This window comes from Callorhinus ursinus, unplaced genomic scaffold (genome assembly GCF_003265705.2).
Source record: "Callorhinus ursinus isolate GAN/ISIS: 27379988/994484 unplaced genomic scaffold, GSC_fseal_2.0 scaffold13, whole genome shotgun sequence".
Lineage (NCBI taxonomy): Eukaryota > Metazoa > Chordata > Mammalia > Carnivora > Otariidae > Callorhinus > Callorhinus ursinus.
The window spans coordinates 2,972,226-2,983,786 of NW_027397075.1; the positions used below are offsets into that span (position 1 = coordinate 2,972,226).

The 11,561-nt window shown below is 45.2% G+C and overlaps 1 long non-coding RNA gene across 2 annotated transcripts in view; it reads right to left on the reverse strand.

Annotated features, from left to right (window-relative positions):
• Window positions 1-11,336, reverse strand: part of LOC141373966 (uncharacterized) — a 264,618-nt gene extending 253,282 nt beyond the window's left edge. For both annotated transcript variants that reach the window (XR_012380423.1, XR_012380422.1), the window contains exon 1: window positions 11,159-11,336. This is a non-coding gene — a long non-coding RNA (uncharacterized lncRNA). The remainder of the gene's footprint in view (window positions 1-11,158) is intronic.
• Between the last annotated feature and the right edge of the window lie 225 nt (window positions 11,337-11,561).

The following is an 11,561-nucleotide window of genomic DNA, read 5'->3' on the forward strand; positions in this document are numbered from 1 at the left end:
TACAGAGAGAGAGGAACTTTCTAGACTGCATTTAGATGCCACACTTAGTCAGCTGTCATGAAAATAAGACAGACAGTACTTCCCAGGAGCTGACCCAATGTAATAGTATCCTACTATACAGATCTAACACCGTACTGGGTGAGACACACACGGTCTCTGTTTCAGAAAGCAAAACAGAAGGAGAGCATGCCAAAAGCGTACTCCACTAACTTGACTGTGTGAGTCCTGAAACCCATCTGGAAAAGGAAGAGATAAAACTTAGAGGAATCTCATAATGCAGGAAAATGTTTCCAAAGGGGGCCTCACCCGATAACTGCAAATAAGCGTGTTTTTGTCTAGAGGAAAAACATAAAAAATGGTTTTGTTTCGTGGCGCCCTTTTTTAAACTCTATCAAAAGTGAGTCCCTTGCTCTGCTGAGACCCTAGGAGTATTTAGGAAAGGAAACTGGGAGGTGGACATGGAAAGAGATAGCCTGTGTAATAAAAGACTAAAGGTTTGGGGGCACCTGGACGGCTCAGTCAATTGAGCGTCCGACTCTCGATCTTGGCTCAGGTGGTAAGTTCAGGCCCCACACTGGGCTCCACACTGGATGTGGAGCCTACTTACAAAAAAAAAAGAGTAAAGGAAGAGTAAAGGTTAGAGCCCCATAAGAAAGGAGGGAGGGGCACAGTTGGGGAGAGAAAAGAAGGATCTAGAAGCCTGCATGTGCCAGTCTTTAGTGGAGTCCCATGAGCTCAGAATGAGCGAGTAGGTTCCGGTAAGCATTGGGCAAGAGGCCAAGTTCTGCACTTGGGGCTCCTGCGGGGTGAAACAGACGGCATGGGGAGTACCAGAGCAAGAGGCAGATGAGAGCTGAGAAGAACCCCCTCCCTGGATCAGCACCAATTACCCAGAATAAATTTTACCTAGGTCTCTGAGGATCAAACAAATCACAGTTACTCTCCTTCGTTATAAAATGTCTGGCAGTTTCCAACCTTGCATTGGAACCATGTGGCGCTGGAGGCCAGGAGCATTTCTCAGCCACGTCTGGATGCCTGTGCATTGGTGTGGCGGTCCTGTCAGCGCACAGTCCACCCTGAACCTTACCATTAGTGTCTACACTTGCCCAGTTGCCAACAGCTAGTATCTGCATCTCTCTGCTTGGAGCAGAACCCATTGATGGTGGCCCGGGCCCACTCTGCCTGTGCATAGGGCAGGTCAGAAGCACTGGGGAATTAATACATCCCTGGGGGTAGAATTCAACCAGCGACTGACTGGAAGGCTCCTTCACTCTTCAGGTGAGGTAACTCTGGAGTGCATGTCCTACCCTGGGGTCAGCAAATGTTTTGTGCAGTGGACCAGACAGTACGGCCATACTTTCTCTCACAGCCACTCAACTCTGCCGCTGTAGTGCAAGAGCAACCACACACAATATACAGGCATGAACTGGCGTGAATGTATTCCAACGCAACTTTACAAAAACAGATGGCAAGCCAGATCTGCCATGGGCCATAGTTTGCAAGCCCCTGCTCTAGGCCGTTTTCCAGAGGTAACCAGAGAGTTTGAACTCTGTGATCCCCACAGTGGTAACAAACGTGTTAATATACTAGCTTTCAGCTCCCTTCCCTTCCCAGCTGGTCTCCTCATCCCCTCTTCTCTAGATATTTTAATAGACTATTTCCACTCAAATCCTTCCTTGCCTCAGAGTCTGCTTCCATGAGAACCCAAAATAAGACAGCTGGTTGGGGTACTTTTGGCTGCAAGTAACTGACAGTTGAACTAAAAGTGATTTAAATGGCACAGGTTTATTATACCTTCCACAAAAAGCTCAGGTGGTCCAGACAGGTCAATTCAATAATGTCAGGGCATTCAGAGTTCTGATCCTTACAGCTCATTGCCAAGAGCAGGGAACATGTCAAAGCCAAATGAGTCACCGCTAAAAACCAGTGGGCTAAGCATGCCTGGATTAGGCCAACTGAGGCCCAAGCCCTGGGGTATGGGGAAGGAAGGAGCCCATCTTCTCTGGGCATACAAAAAACTGGCACATGAACGAAATTAGGTTCCTCTCAGCAAAGAATGAGAAAAGGCTACTGGGTAGACAACTAACACCTACTTAACAGCAGGTGTTCCGTAATATACAATATACAATTTCAATATACAAATGCATAGGTCAACAGATGTGAACAATGGACAGCAACTTTCCAAAAGAAAGATAAAGTAGAAAGGGCCATACTGAACATAAGAATGGTGCAGAACACGCCCAGAGTTCCTTGATATTCAGGGGAGATCTTAGAGGCTTTAGATAGCTCGATTACGTAACTCAGAGCCGTCAGCGCAAGCTAAAGGGGGATGTGAAGGTGACTTTATTAAAATCAAATACAAATGTGTTCTTCCCTGGTTGATAACGGGTACAGCATTTTACAGTTCATAAAGCTCACGTCCATCCATTAATCTTACCACTTGATCAAAACAGAAAAAAACAGGGAATAGCCGGGTCAGGTACTATAAAGTACAAAAGACTTCTGAGAGATTAAAGACTGAAATAAGTGGCCACAAGCAACAGAGAGTTCATTAACTGGAAAACTCAATATTGTTAAGAAGGAAATCTCCACAGTTATCTATAGAATCAATGCCATCCCACTCAAAATTCCAGCAGGATTTTTAGAGGAATTGACAAAATGACTCTAAAATTAATATGAAAATGCTGAGAACCAAAAAGAGCCAAGGCCATCTTGGAGGAAAACAAAGGTACAGACTTATACTACCAAATATCGACATTTATTGTAAAGCTTAAATAACTCACGGTCAAATGGCACGAGGGGAGACAGTGGAACAGAAGAGGAAGTCCAGAAAATGTGTGAAAAAGACAACACTATGATTCAGTGGGGAAAGATGGTCTTTTCAATAGGTGGTGCAGGGTCAACTGGATTATCAATAACAAATGTCGACAATGAAACAGGGTGACTGGAACTTTCACACATTGCTCATGGAAGCACAGATTGGTATAACCACCTTGGAAAACCATTTGGCTATCCCTACTAAAGCTGAATATATGTATACCCTGTAACCTAGCAACTTTCATTTCTGAGTATATATATGTAATAGAAATTAGTGCATACATCCACCAAAAGGTTTCATATAAGAATATTTGTAGCAGCTTTACTAGTAATTGCCACAAACTGAAAATAGCCCAAACAACCTGAACTGTGGTTTGTTCACACAGTGGAATGATACACTTAAAAAATGAAGCAGGGCTATGCACAAGAAATGAGTGAACCTCAGACATAACTTTGCGCAAAAGAAGCCAGACACACACACAAAAGTGCACAGAGTATGATTTCATTTGCAGGCAGTTCAAGAATAAGCAGATCCAAGAAGTGAAGTCAGAATCATAGTTACCTTTGAGAGATATGCACTGGAAAGGGGCTTAAGTGAGCTTCCTGGGGTACTTAAAATGTTCTAGATCTACATGGCGGTTACACAGTTTTACACCTATGCCAAAATCTATTAAGCTATACACTTAGGGTTTGTACACTTTACTGTACATATGTCCTACTTCACTACAGGAGATAAAAAGTCAAGGAATATTGCTTGTGCTCAGTAGAGGATTTCCCGAAGATCTCGTATCTAGAGTCCTGAGAATTGAACTCCGTGCAGAGATAAAACCTAGAATACTAGGAAAATAGACAAGGAGCATGCCCTAAGTCTTGGCCCCATGGGTGGTCATTGTTTGGTTCTCTTGGACAGGACAGAGCACCTTGGCAGTGAACTGGGCAGTGTGTTAAGATACAAAGACAATGAAATAATCAGGCTTGATCACCATAAAAAGTAGCCAGAAGGAGACAGAGATCATGGCTAAAAGAGGAACCAACTTCTACACCAGAAGAACAATATCCTTCACCAAATCACAGAGTGAATAATGATAAGAACAAGCAACTTTTTTTAAAGTGCTTGCTGGCTATATGCCCAGCATTTACAAGCTTCAATCTACTCGTTGAAACTTGCAACAACCTAAAAATGCATCTAGTGAGTGGCAGAGTCGAGATGCAAACAAAAAACTATGGCCCCAGAAATCATCCACCCCAGCCCTATGCCATACTTCCTAGGGATAAAGAGGAATCATGTCTTGAAAAAGCATTTCCTGCGCTCTTCTGGCCCCACTGGGCTGGGTCTCAGGTCACACCTACGCACCTCTCTCTTCCATAACACTCTTCACGCTCTCTTGTCATTGTCTGGTTTTCTATTAGTTTCCAGAGGCTGCTGTAAGAAATCACAGCAAACTCAGTGGCTTAAAACAACAGAAACTTATTCTTTCCCAGTTCCCCAGAGGCCAGAAGGCTGAAGTCAGTTTCACTGAGCTGAAATCAAGGTGTCAGTGGGACTATGTCCCCAGGAGCCCCAGAGGGAAATTGTTCTTTCCCTCTTCCAGCTTCTGGTGGCTGTGGGCATTCCTTTGCTTGTGGCTGCATCACACCAATCTCGGTCTTCATATTGCCTACTCCTCTCCTGTGGGTGCAATCTCCCGCTGCCCTTCTCTTATAAGGACACCCATGAATGGATTAACGGCCCACTCCCATTATCTGGAATAATCTCCCTATTTCAAGATTCCTAACTCAATCACACCTGTGGGCTCTTTTTCCTCACAAGGTAACATTTACAGGTTCCAGGGATTATAAGCTGATATCTTTGGGTGGCTCCTGTTCAGCCTGCTGTTTAACATTGTCACTATCACCACTGTCTCTATATTACTATCACCATCTCTATATTATCATCACTCTCTATGTTAACTCTGCATTCCTCAACAGCTGAGGCCATCTGTAGCCACTTCCAAATAGCCACACATTTGGACACTCCTCCTATTAAAAGATGGGATCTACATCCTCTCCCTTGACTTGTGAATTCTGTGATTGCTTTGAGCTACAGTATATAGTGGAAATCACACCGTTCCAGTTTCAGATCCAGGTGTTAAGAGCGGCTACTTCTTACCTCTGGGAATGCTCACTCTTGGAATCCAGTCTCTATCCTATGAGAAATCCAAAGTGCGTGATGAGGCCACATGAAAGTGCCCCAGGCAACAGTGCCAACTGAGCTCCCAGCCAACAGCCAACATCAACTGCCAGACATGTGTCTGACCCATCCAGGCTGGCCAGCCCACTCAAGACCTCAGAGGTCTCCACCCCCAGCCACTATCTGACTGCAACTGCAGGAGAGATGTGAAATGAGAAACATCTACTTCCCAGTAGTGATAATACCAAATATTTGTTTCCGGCTAGTATGTGAGCAGGTCAGGGTTTTTGTTTTGTTTTGTTTTGTTTTTTATGCAGCAGCAGATGACCTAAACATTATCTTTTTCATAGTTCCATACCAAGAACTCTGCCTGGAGGTCTTGATGCCCAGGGAAGGTGGAATAAATTAAAAACTACCAAACTCTAGAAGGTATGGCCAAGAAGTTGGGCTGGAGATCAAAAGCTATTGACATTAGATTCCAAAAAAATGACAAGGGGATAGGGTACAAGAGGAAGGCGGTGAAGAAACAAATTCTCTAGAGCCTTGTATTAGAGTTCTCCAGAGAACTAGAACCAATATTATACATGTATTGCAATTATACAATTCCTCATCATAATCTCCCAAGAGAGTGAGAGAGAGATTCTGAAGAATTGGCTCACACTATTACGGACACTGAGAAGTCCCACAGTCCGCCATATGCAAGCTGACGACCCAGGAAGGCCAGTGGTGTGATTCTGTCTGAGTCTGAAGGAAGGCCTGAGAACCAGGGGAGCTGACAGTGTAAATCCCAGTCCAGGGGTAGAAGATGAGCAACTATATGCCAGCTCAAGCAGTGAGGCAGCCTTCCTCCACCTTCTGTGCTGTTCAAGCCCTCCAAAGATTGGATGAGGACCACCCACGCTGGGGAGGGGGATTTACTTTGTTGAGTCCACTGATTCAAACACTAATCTCATCTGGAAACACCTTCACAGACACAAGAGAATAATGTTTGATCTGGGTACCCTGTGGCCCAGTCACGTTGACATATAAAATGAACCATCACAAGCCTTGTTGGGGGTGCAGGTGAGCAGGGACAGTGTTGAGCAGGACCAAGTTCAACAGACTCTCAATGTTTACTAAGAGGTACACAGACATTGTTTCCTTTCCTTTTTAACCCTTCTTTTAATTTAATAAACAATGTATTGAGTACTTCCTGAGAGCCAGGCATTGGTTGAGGTAAGGATATTCAGTGGTCAGCACGTTCCTTCTTTCATGGAGCTCTGAACCATAGAGTATTTACAGAGACCTCAAAACCACAGGGAGGGGATTCAAGGCCCCATTCCTGACCTTAATTACCTTCCTCAGCAGGCGTGCTCACCAAAAATCATTTTCTAAAACCATTAGACCATTCAATACTACTAAGTGTCCCTTCCAAAATGGATATGGTACAAGCAGTAAATCAGAGAAGATTGACTTGGCAAAGTCCTTCCATTCATTTTGTGGCAGCTGTTACAATTTCCTGTTGTGGGGAGCTGGATGGGCAGACCCCTTCTGTCCAAATCACTGAGCACACTGTGGGCCACAAGAACAGGAAACGATGGGTGCTAATGAGGGAAGCCTGTATGTGGGGAGAGCGTCAGCCCAAAGACAAGCTTCTCAAGACCACCGTGATGTGCTTTCACCAAATGCTTCTGCCCTAATAATGCACCAGCCTCGGAGTTTCCCTGCTCAGACCTTCCCTCCGGGGAACTTAACTCTCGGCAGCTAAGCTGACCAACAGTCTCCAGCTGCTGCACCTGTGGACCCACCATGGTGGTCGTGCCAGGTCACCTTCCCAGGGCTGTTCCGAGCCGGTGACTGAGCACAGCAGGAGAGTTAGAACCCGGCTATTCTATTCCAGTGCTGAATTTGTCCGACAAGCAACTTTGTCTCAGGAAATGCCTACTGGCCTGACTGATATTTTCTCAGGACTGTGCAGAAGCCCCCTTCCCTCCTCCTCTCCTTTCATGGGCGTGAGACGTGCATGCTGGCCTGAAGGCTCTCTCCCTGCCTACCCCCGCTCCCTCTCCAATGTCCTCCGCTAATATCATCTTCAATAAACTGACATTTCTCCAATAAATTTCTTGCACAGTTAATTCCTGTTTTGCCTTCTCAGAGGACCTGAACTGACATACTATCTAGAGACTCGCTGTTACTTTCTTTTTTTTTTATTGTGTTATTATTTTTTGTGCATTTTCTTTTTTTATTTCATGCATTGAATTTACATGGTTGTCGCCTTGCTTTCTTTCCCCATTTTATATTACAATATGAGGGCTGTCTTATGTTATTATGCTTGATGCATATTATTTATAAACCGTAAGATTCCATTGTATAGAAGGATCATAAGTATTAGCCATTCCCCTTTAGATGGACATTCAGGGTCTTTCTAATTTTTTCCTAATTAAAAGTTCCTGTAGTAAATGCCACGTGGAGCTTTGGTAAGGTTTACTTAGAACAGGTCGGTATACTGGGGACCTCTCTCCCCCCAGGGGAGGTGAATTGCGAGGGCTGCCTGAGAAAGAAGAAAAAGTCCTACATGAGGAACCAGGAGATCTGGGTTCTCGTTCTGATTCTGCCATGTCCGAGCTGCACAACCCTAAGCAAATCACTTTGTCTCTCTGGGCTTGTTTCCCCCACCCATCAAACGGAGATGATACTAGAGAAGGATCCCTTGCAAATATCAAATGTATGGCATCATTTTCAAAAGATTTTGGTTACCAGGTGCGGGGAGGGTGGGGGAAATGCGGAGATGGGACACGTCGGTCAAAGAGTACAAAGTTGTAGTTTTGTAGTTCTAGAGATCTTATGTACAGCACGATGACGACAGTTAGTAATACTGCACTGAACACTGGAAATTTGTTAATGGAATAGAACAGATTTCAGGTGCACTCATCACACACACAAAATTGGTAACTATGGGAGGAGATGGTGTGTTAATGAGCTTGACTATAATAATCATTCCACTACGTATATGTATATCAAATCATGTTTGCACTCCCAATATATACAATTTTTATCAAAAATATACATAAGTAACTGAAAAAAGGGACCCAGAGAGCTCTCTCGCCCTCTTTCCACGATGTGAGGACACAATAAGAAGTCAGTTTCTGTTGTTTTAAGCCACCCAGTCTGTGGTAATTCATGATAGCAGCCCACACAGACTCAGACAGTGTGAATCCAGGCAGGGAAATCATTGGGACATATTTTGCAATCAACCTACCACAGCGGCGCTCTGCATTACGTGCTCCCAGAAACGGTGGAGGAGCGGACTGTGAGAAGGAAGAGATATAGCGAGAGGGTAGGACTGTGGTGCTTGGGGGTGGAAGCTGCTGCTCACAAACCTGCCCCTCAAAAGCATCTCACAGAGTGAGACCTCCGGATGCAACATCAAGGTGGCCCCGAAGAACCACCATCAGTGCCTTCCAGAGCCTGGGACCTGATCTCTTAGCTGGCCCAAGAAAACCCTCAAGTAGCAACTGTCAAACCCCCTCCCCAACCTGAGTACATAACTACGTGCAGGAGGCTGCCCCCCAGACTCAGAGGGCTCCCTGAGCCCTGCCTACCGCTACGATCACAAGCAAGAATGGCGCCCCTCCACAACTCTGTAGATCATGTGTCCTCCATGTCCGTTCTTTTAGCAGTTATTTAGGAAGAGCTGAAGCGTTTTGCTTTAAAAAAATAAAAAGCAACAGTCCTCTTTTCAAAGTCAGCTTGAAACTCAGTAAAGAGCCCTAACGAAGGCAAAGGGAAAGTGCTGAAAATGATCATGTCTGTTCAACTGCTCTGACCAAGACTCTTCGGAGGATGCTCCAAGGGGGAAATGCACACAGGGCTCTGGCCTCGGGAGTCAGGGAACACTGTCCGCTCATCCTTCCTGGGAGCAAGTTCATCAGACCATTTCCCTTCCCCTACTGCCCCATGACCCCACTCCCATTTAGCAACAAAACTAGGGGAATAACTCTTTAAATAAAGATAACACATCCCTAGCACTCACTCATCTTCTTCATCCTCACCTCTCTTCCTACCACAAAAAAAAAAAAAAAAAAAATCTCATTTATCTTGTTGGTTTTCTCATCTTTTCCACACACCACACAATTGGGTAAATAAGTTCCGTGTTCAATCTTTTAACAGGGGTTATTCAATTTACTCAAGCCAATGTGAATATTTCGCCCTGGTTTCCATGACAACCTCTCAGTGCATTCAGTCTTCATATAAATGAGTTATTGCTTTTATGTTCTCATACCCTAAGACAATGAGGAAATTAACATAATGTGGTCATACAAAAAAAAACAATCAAAACAATCACAATCCTCATATCCTCCCCAGAAATTCATAGATAGCGTTCTGTGAAAAAGAACCAAAGAGAAATGAGGCCTTTGCATCTGACAACACTGTTAACATTAGAGATTTCATTTCAGATGCATTTAAATGAAGCCAGACCATAGTGGGGTTCGAAAAAGTATATAGACAGAGAACCAAAATGAAGGAGAAAGACATGTAAAAGCAGAGACCCAAGTTCACCTGCAGGCCAGACATCCTCCCGACAGAGCTGCCACACTGAGCCTCACTGTCTGCACTCTGGCCATACGAGCACTCCTGCCCCAGGACCTTCACACATGCTGTTCCCTAGGCACATTTTTCCCATGTGATTTTCCCCGTGCCTGCTTTGCTTGGATAATTCTTACTCATCCCTCAGGTCTCGGCTTAACAAAGTCACTGGCTCAAGGAAAACAGGTTTCACCACTTGTCAACACGACGTTGGATCCTCCTGTGTTATATATACCTTCATAGTTCCTCGTATTCTTCACGTGTTTCAGGTAGGTTTCCCCAGAAGCAGATCCTAAGAGAAGGATTTGGAGGCAAGTGGGTTTATCTAGGAAGTGATCCCAGGAAACACTGGCATGACAGAGGAGAATCGAGACAGGGAAGCCAATCCAGGGTGTGTGGAGCGTTGAGCAGCTTAATGTAGACAAGTGGAGCTCAGTCCCACCGGGGACTTCTGGGAGCCAGCACAGACTATGCCTCAGCTTAGAGGTGAGAAGGCAAGACAACCACCCCCACTGGTTGGGGTAGACTCTCCTGCATGTGCATCTCCCTGCACTACCAGCCTGCCCCACAAAGGCCTGTGGGAGAAAGCCCAGGCACTGTTGCAGGCACTCGTGGTATGAAGAGTGAGCTTCAACGGTTTATGCGCAAGGCACCAACAGGGCCTACCACACCCTCCAATGCAAACAACATAATTATTATCTAAGCCTGGAGATTAATGGAATAGGAGACAAAGGATTCAACTCAAAGCCAGCCAGCAAAATAGAGCCCAAATGAATATAGAGACATGGGAACAGAGGGGAAACTATAGATTCAAGAGATACTAGATGCTGGAGCAAAGGTTTTAGTCAAGGAGCTGAAGACTTTCTGGAAGGGAGTATCTAAGGTACTTCATGCCATCCTAAAATCCTCCACCATCTCTTTGGCTAGCCAGGGGCATATCTGGTAGGACAGTTCAATCCAGGCAGTTCCAGTTCTCACTCAGGTCAAGAAAGAGCCATCTTTGGACCCAGCTGTAGGAGTGGCTGCTCCCCCAATAGACTTCAGAATTAACTCTCAACCTCTGTTTGGTGAACTTAGAATCCTAAGCCTGTCGGCTTTTTGATGGTTCCAATTGGAGAAAGTAATCTGATGAATCATCAGTAGGGAAATGCACCATTAAACGGTGATAATAGCCATTCAATCAAATATCATGCAACTGCTAAAAATGAGGGCTGCTTGGGATAGGTATTCATAAAGATATGTATGTAACAGCATAGTAACAGCAAAAGTGAATTATGCTTGCTGTTTACTCATTGTCTCCCCACGCTAGCACAAAACTTCAACAAAGGTGGGGATGTTTGTTTTGTTCAATGCCAGATCCTCAGCATCTAGGACAGTGAGAGGCACAAAAACATCCAGCAGCCAACAGGGTAAAACTCATTGTGCCTGGCATCCAATCAAAAATTACCCCGTCTACCGTTGTGTGGGGGCAAGGGCTGGCCTTCCCCATCCTCATCAAGGGCTGCCAGGAGGGGCTGGGTGGGCCAAGTCAGAAGTACAGGGTAGGGCAAACTTTGACCACTAAAACACAGGCAGCAGGAGTGAGTCAGCAGAACAGTGACTCACCCTTCCTCCCTCAGGACGGACAGTTCTGAGATGCAGTAAGTCCACAGAATCTCTCTAGAGGTGTCCCATCGGACAAGCTGTGCTTCCATCAAGCTGTGGCCCGCTCAGTCAGCGGTACCACCTTGCATTTGCTTCCTCTCCTTCTCTGCCTCACCTCCCTCTTGCCATCATCCTTCCTTCCTTGGGATTACACAGCCCAGTACAGCATTAGTGTTTATACTTTCTATCAGGTCCTGTTGCTAGGCAGATATAACTCCTCCCAAAATCTGTGACTCAGAGATCTTTGGAAAGATACTGCTCTGGTTAATCCCCCAACTTAATGGCTGAAAACCCTGCCAATAGGATGAAGGGATCCCTCCTACCCTGATGCGTGGTTATTACAGCTCATGATTCTGAGGGTCAG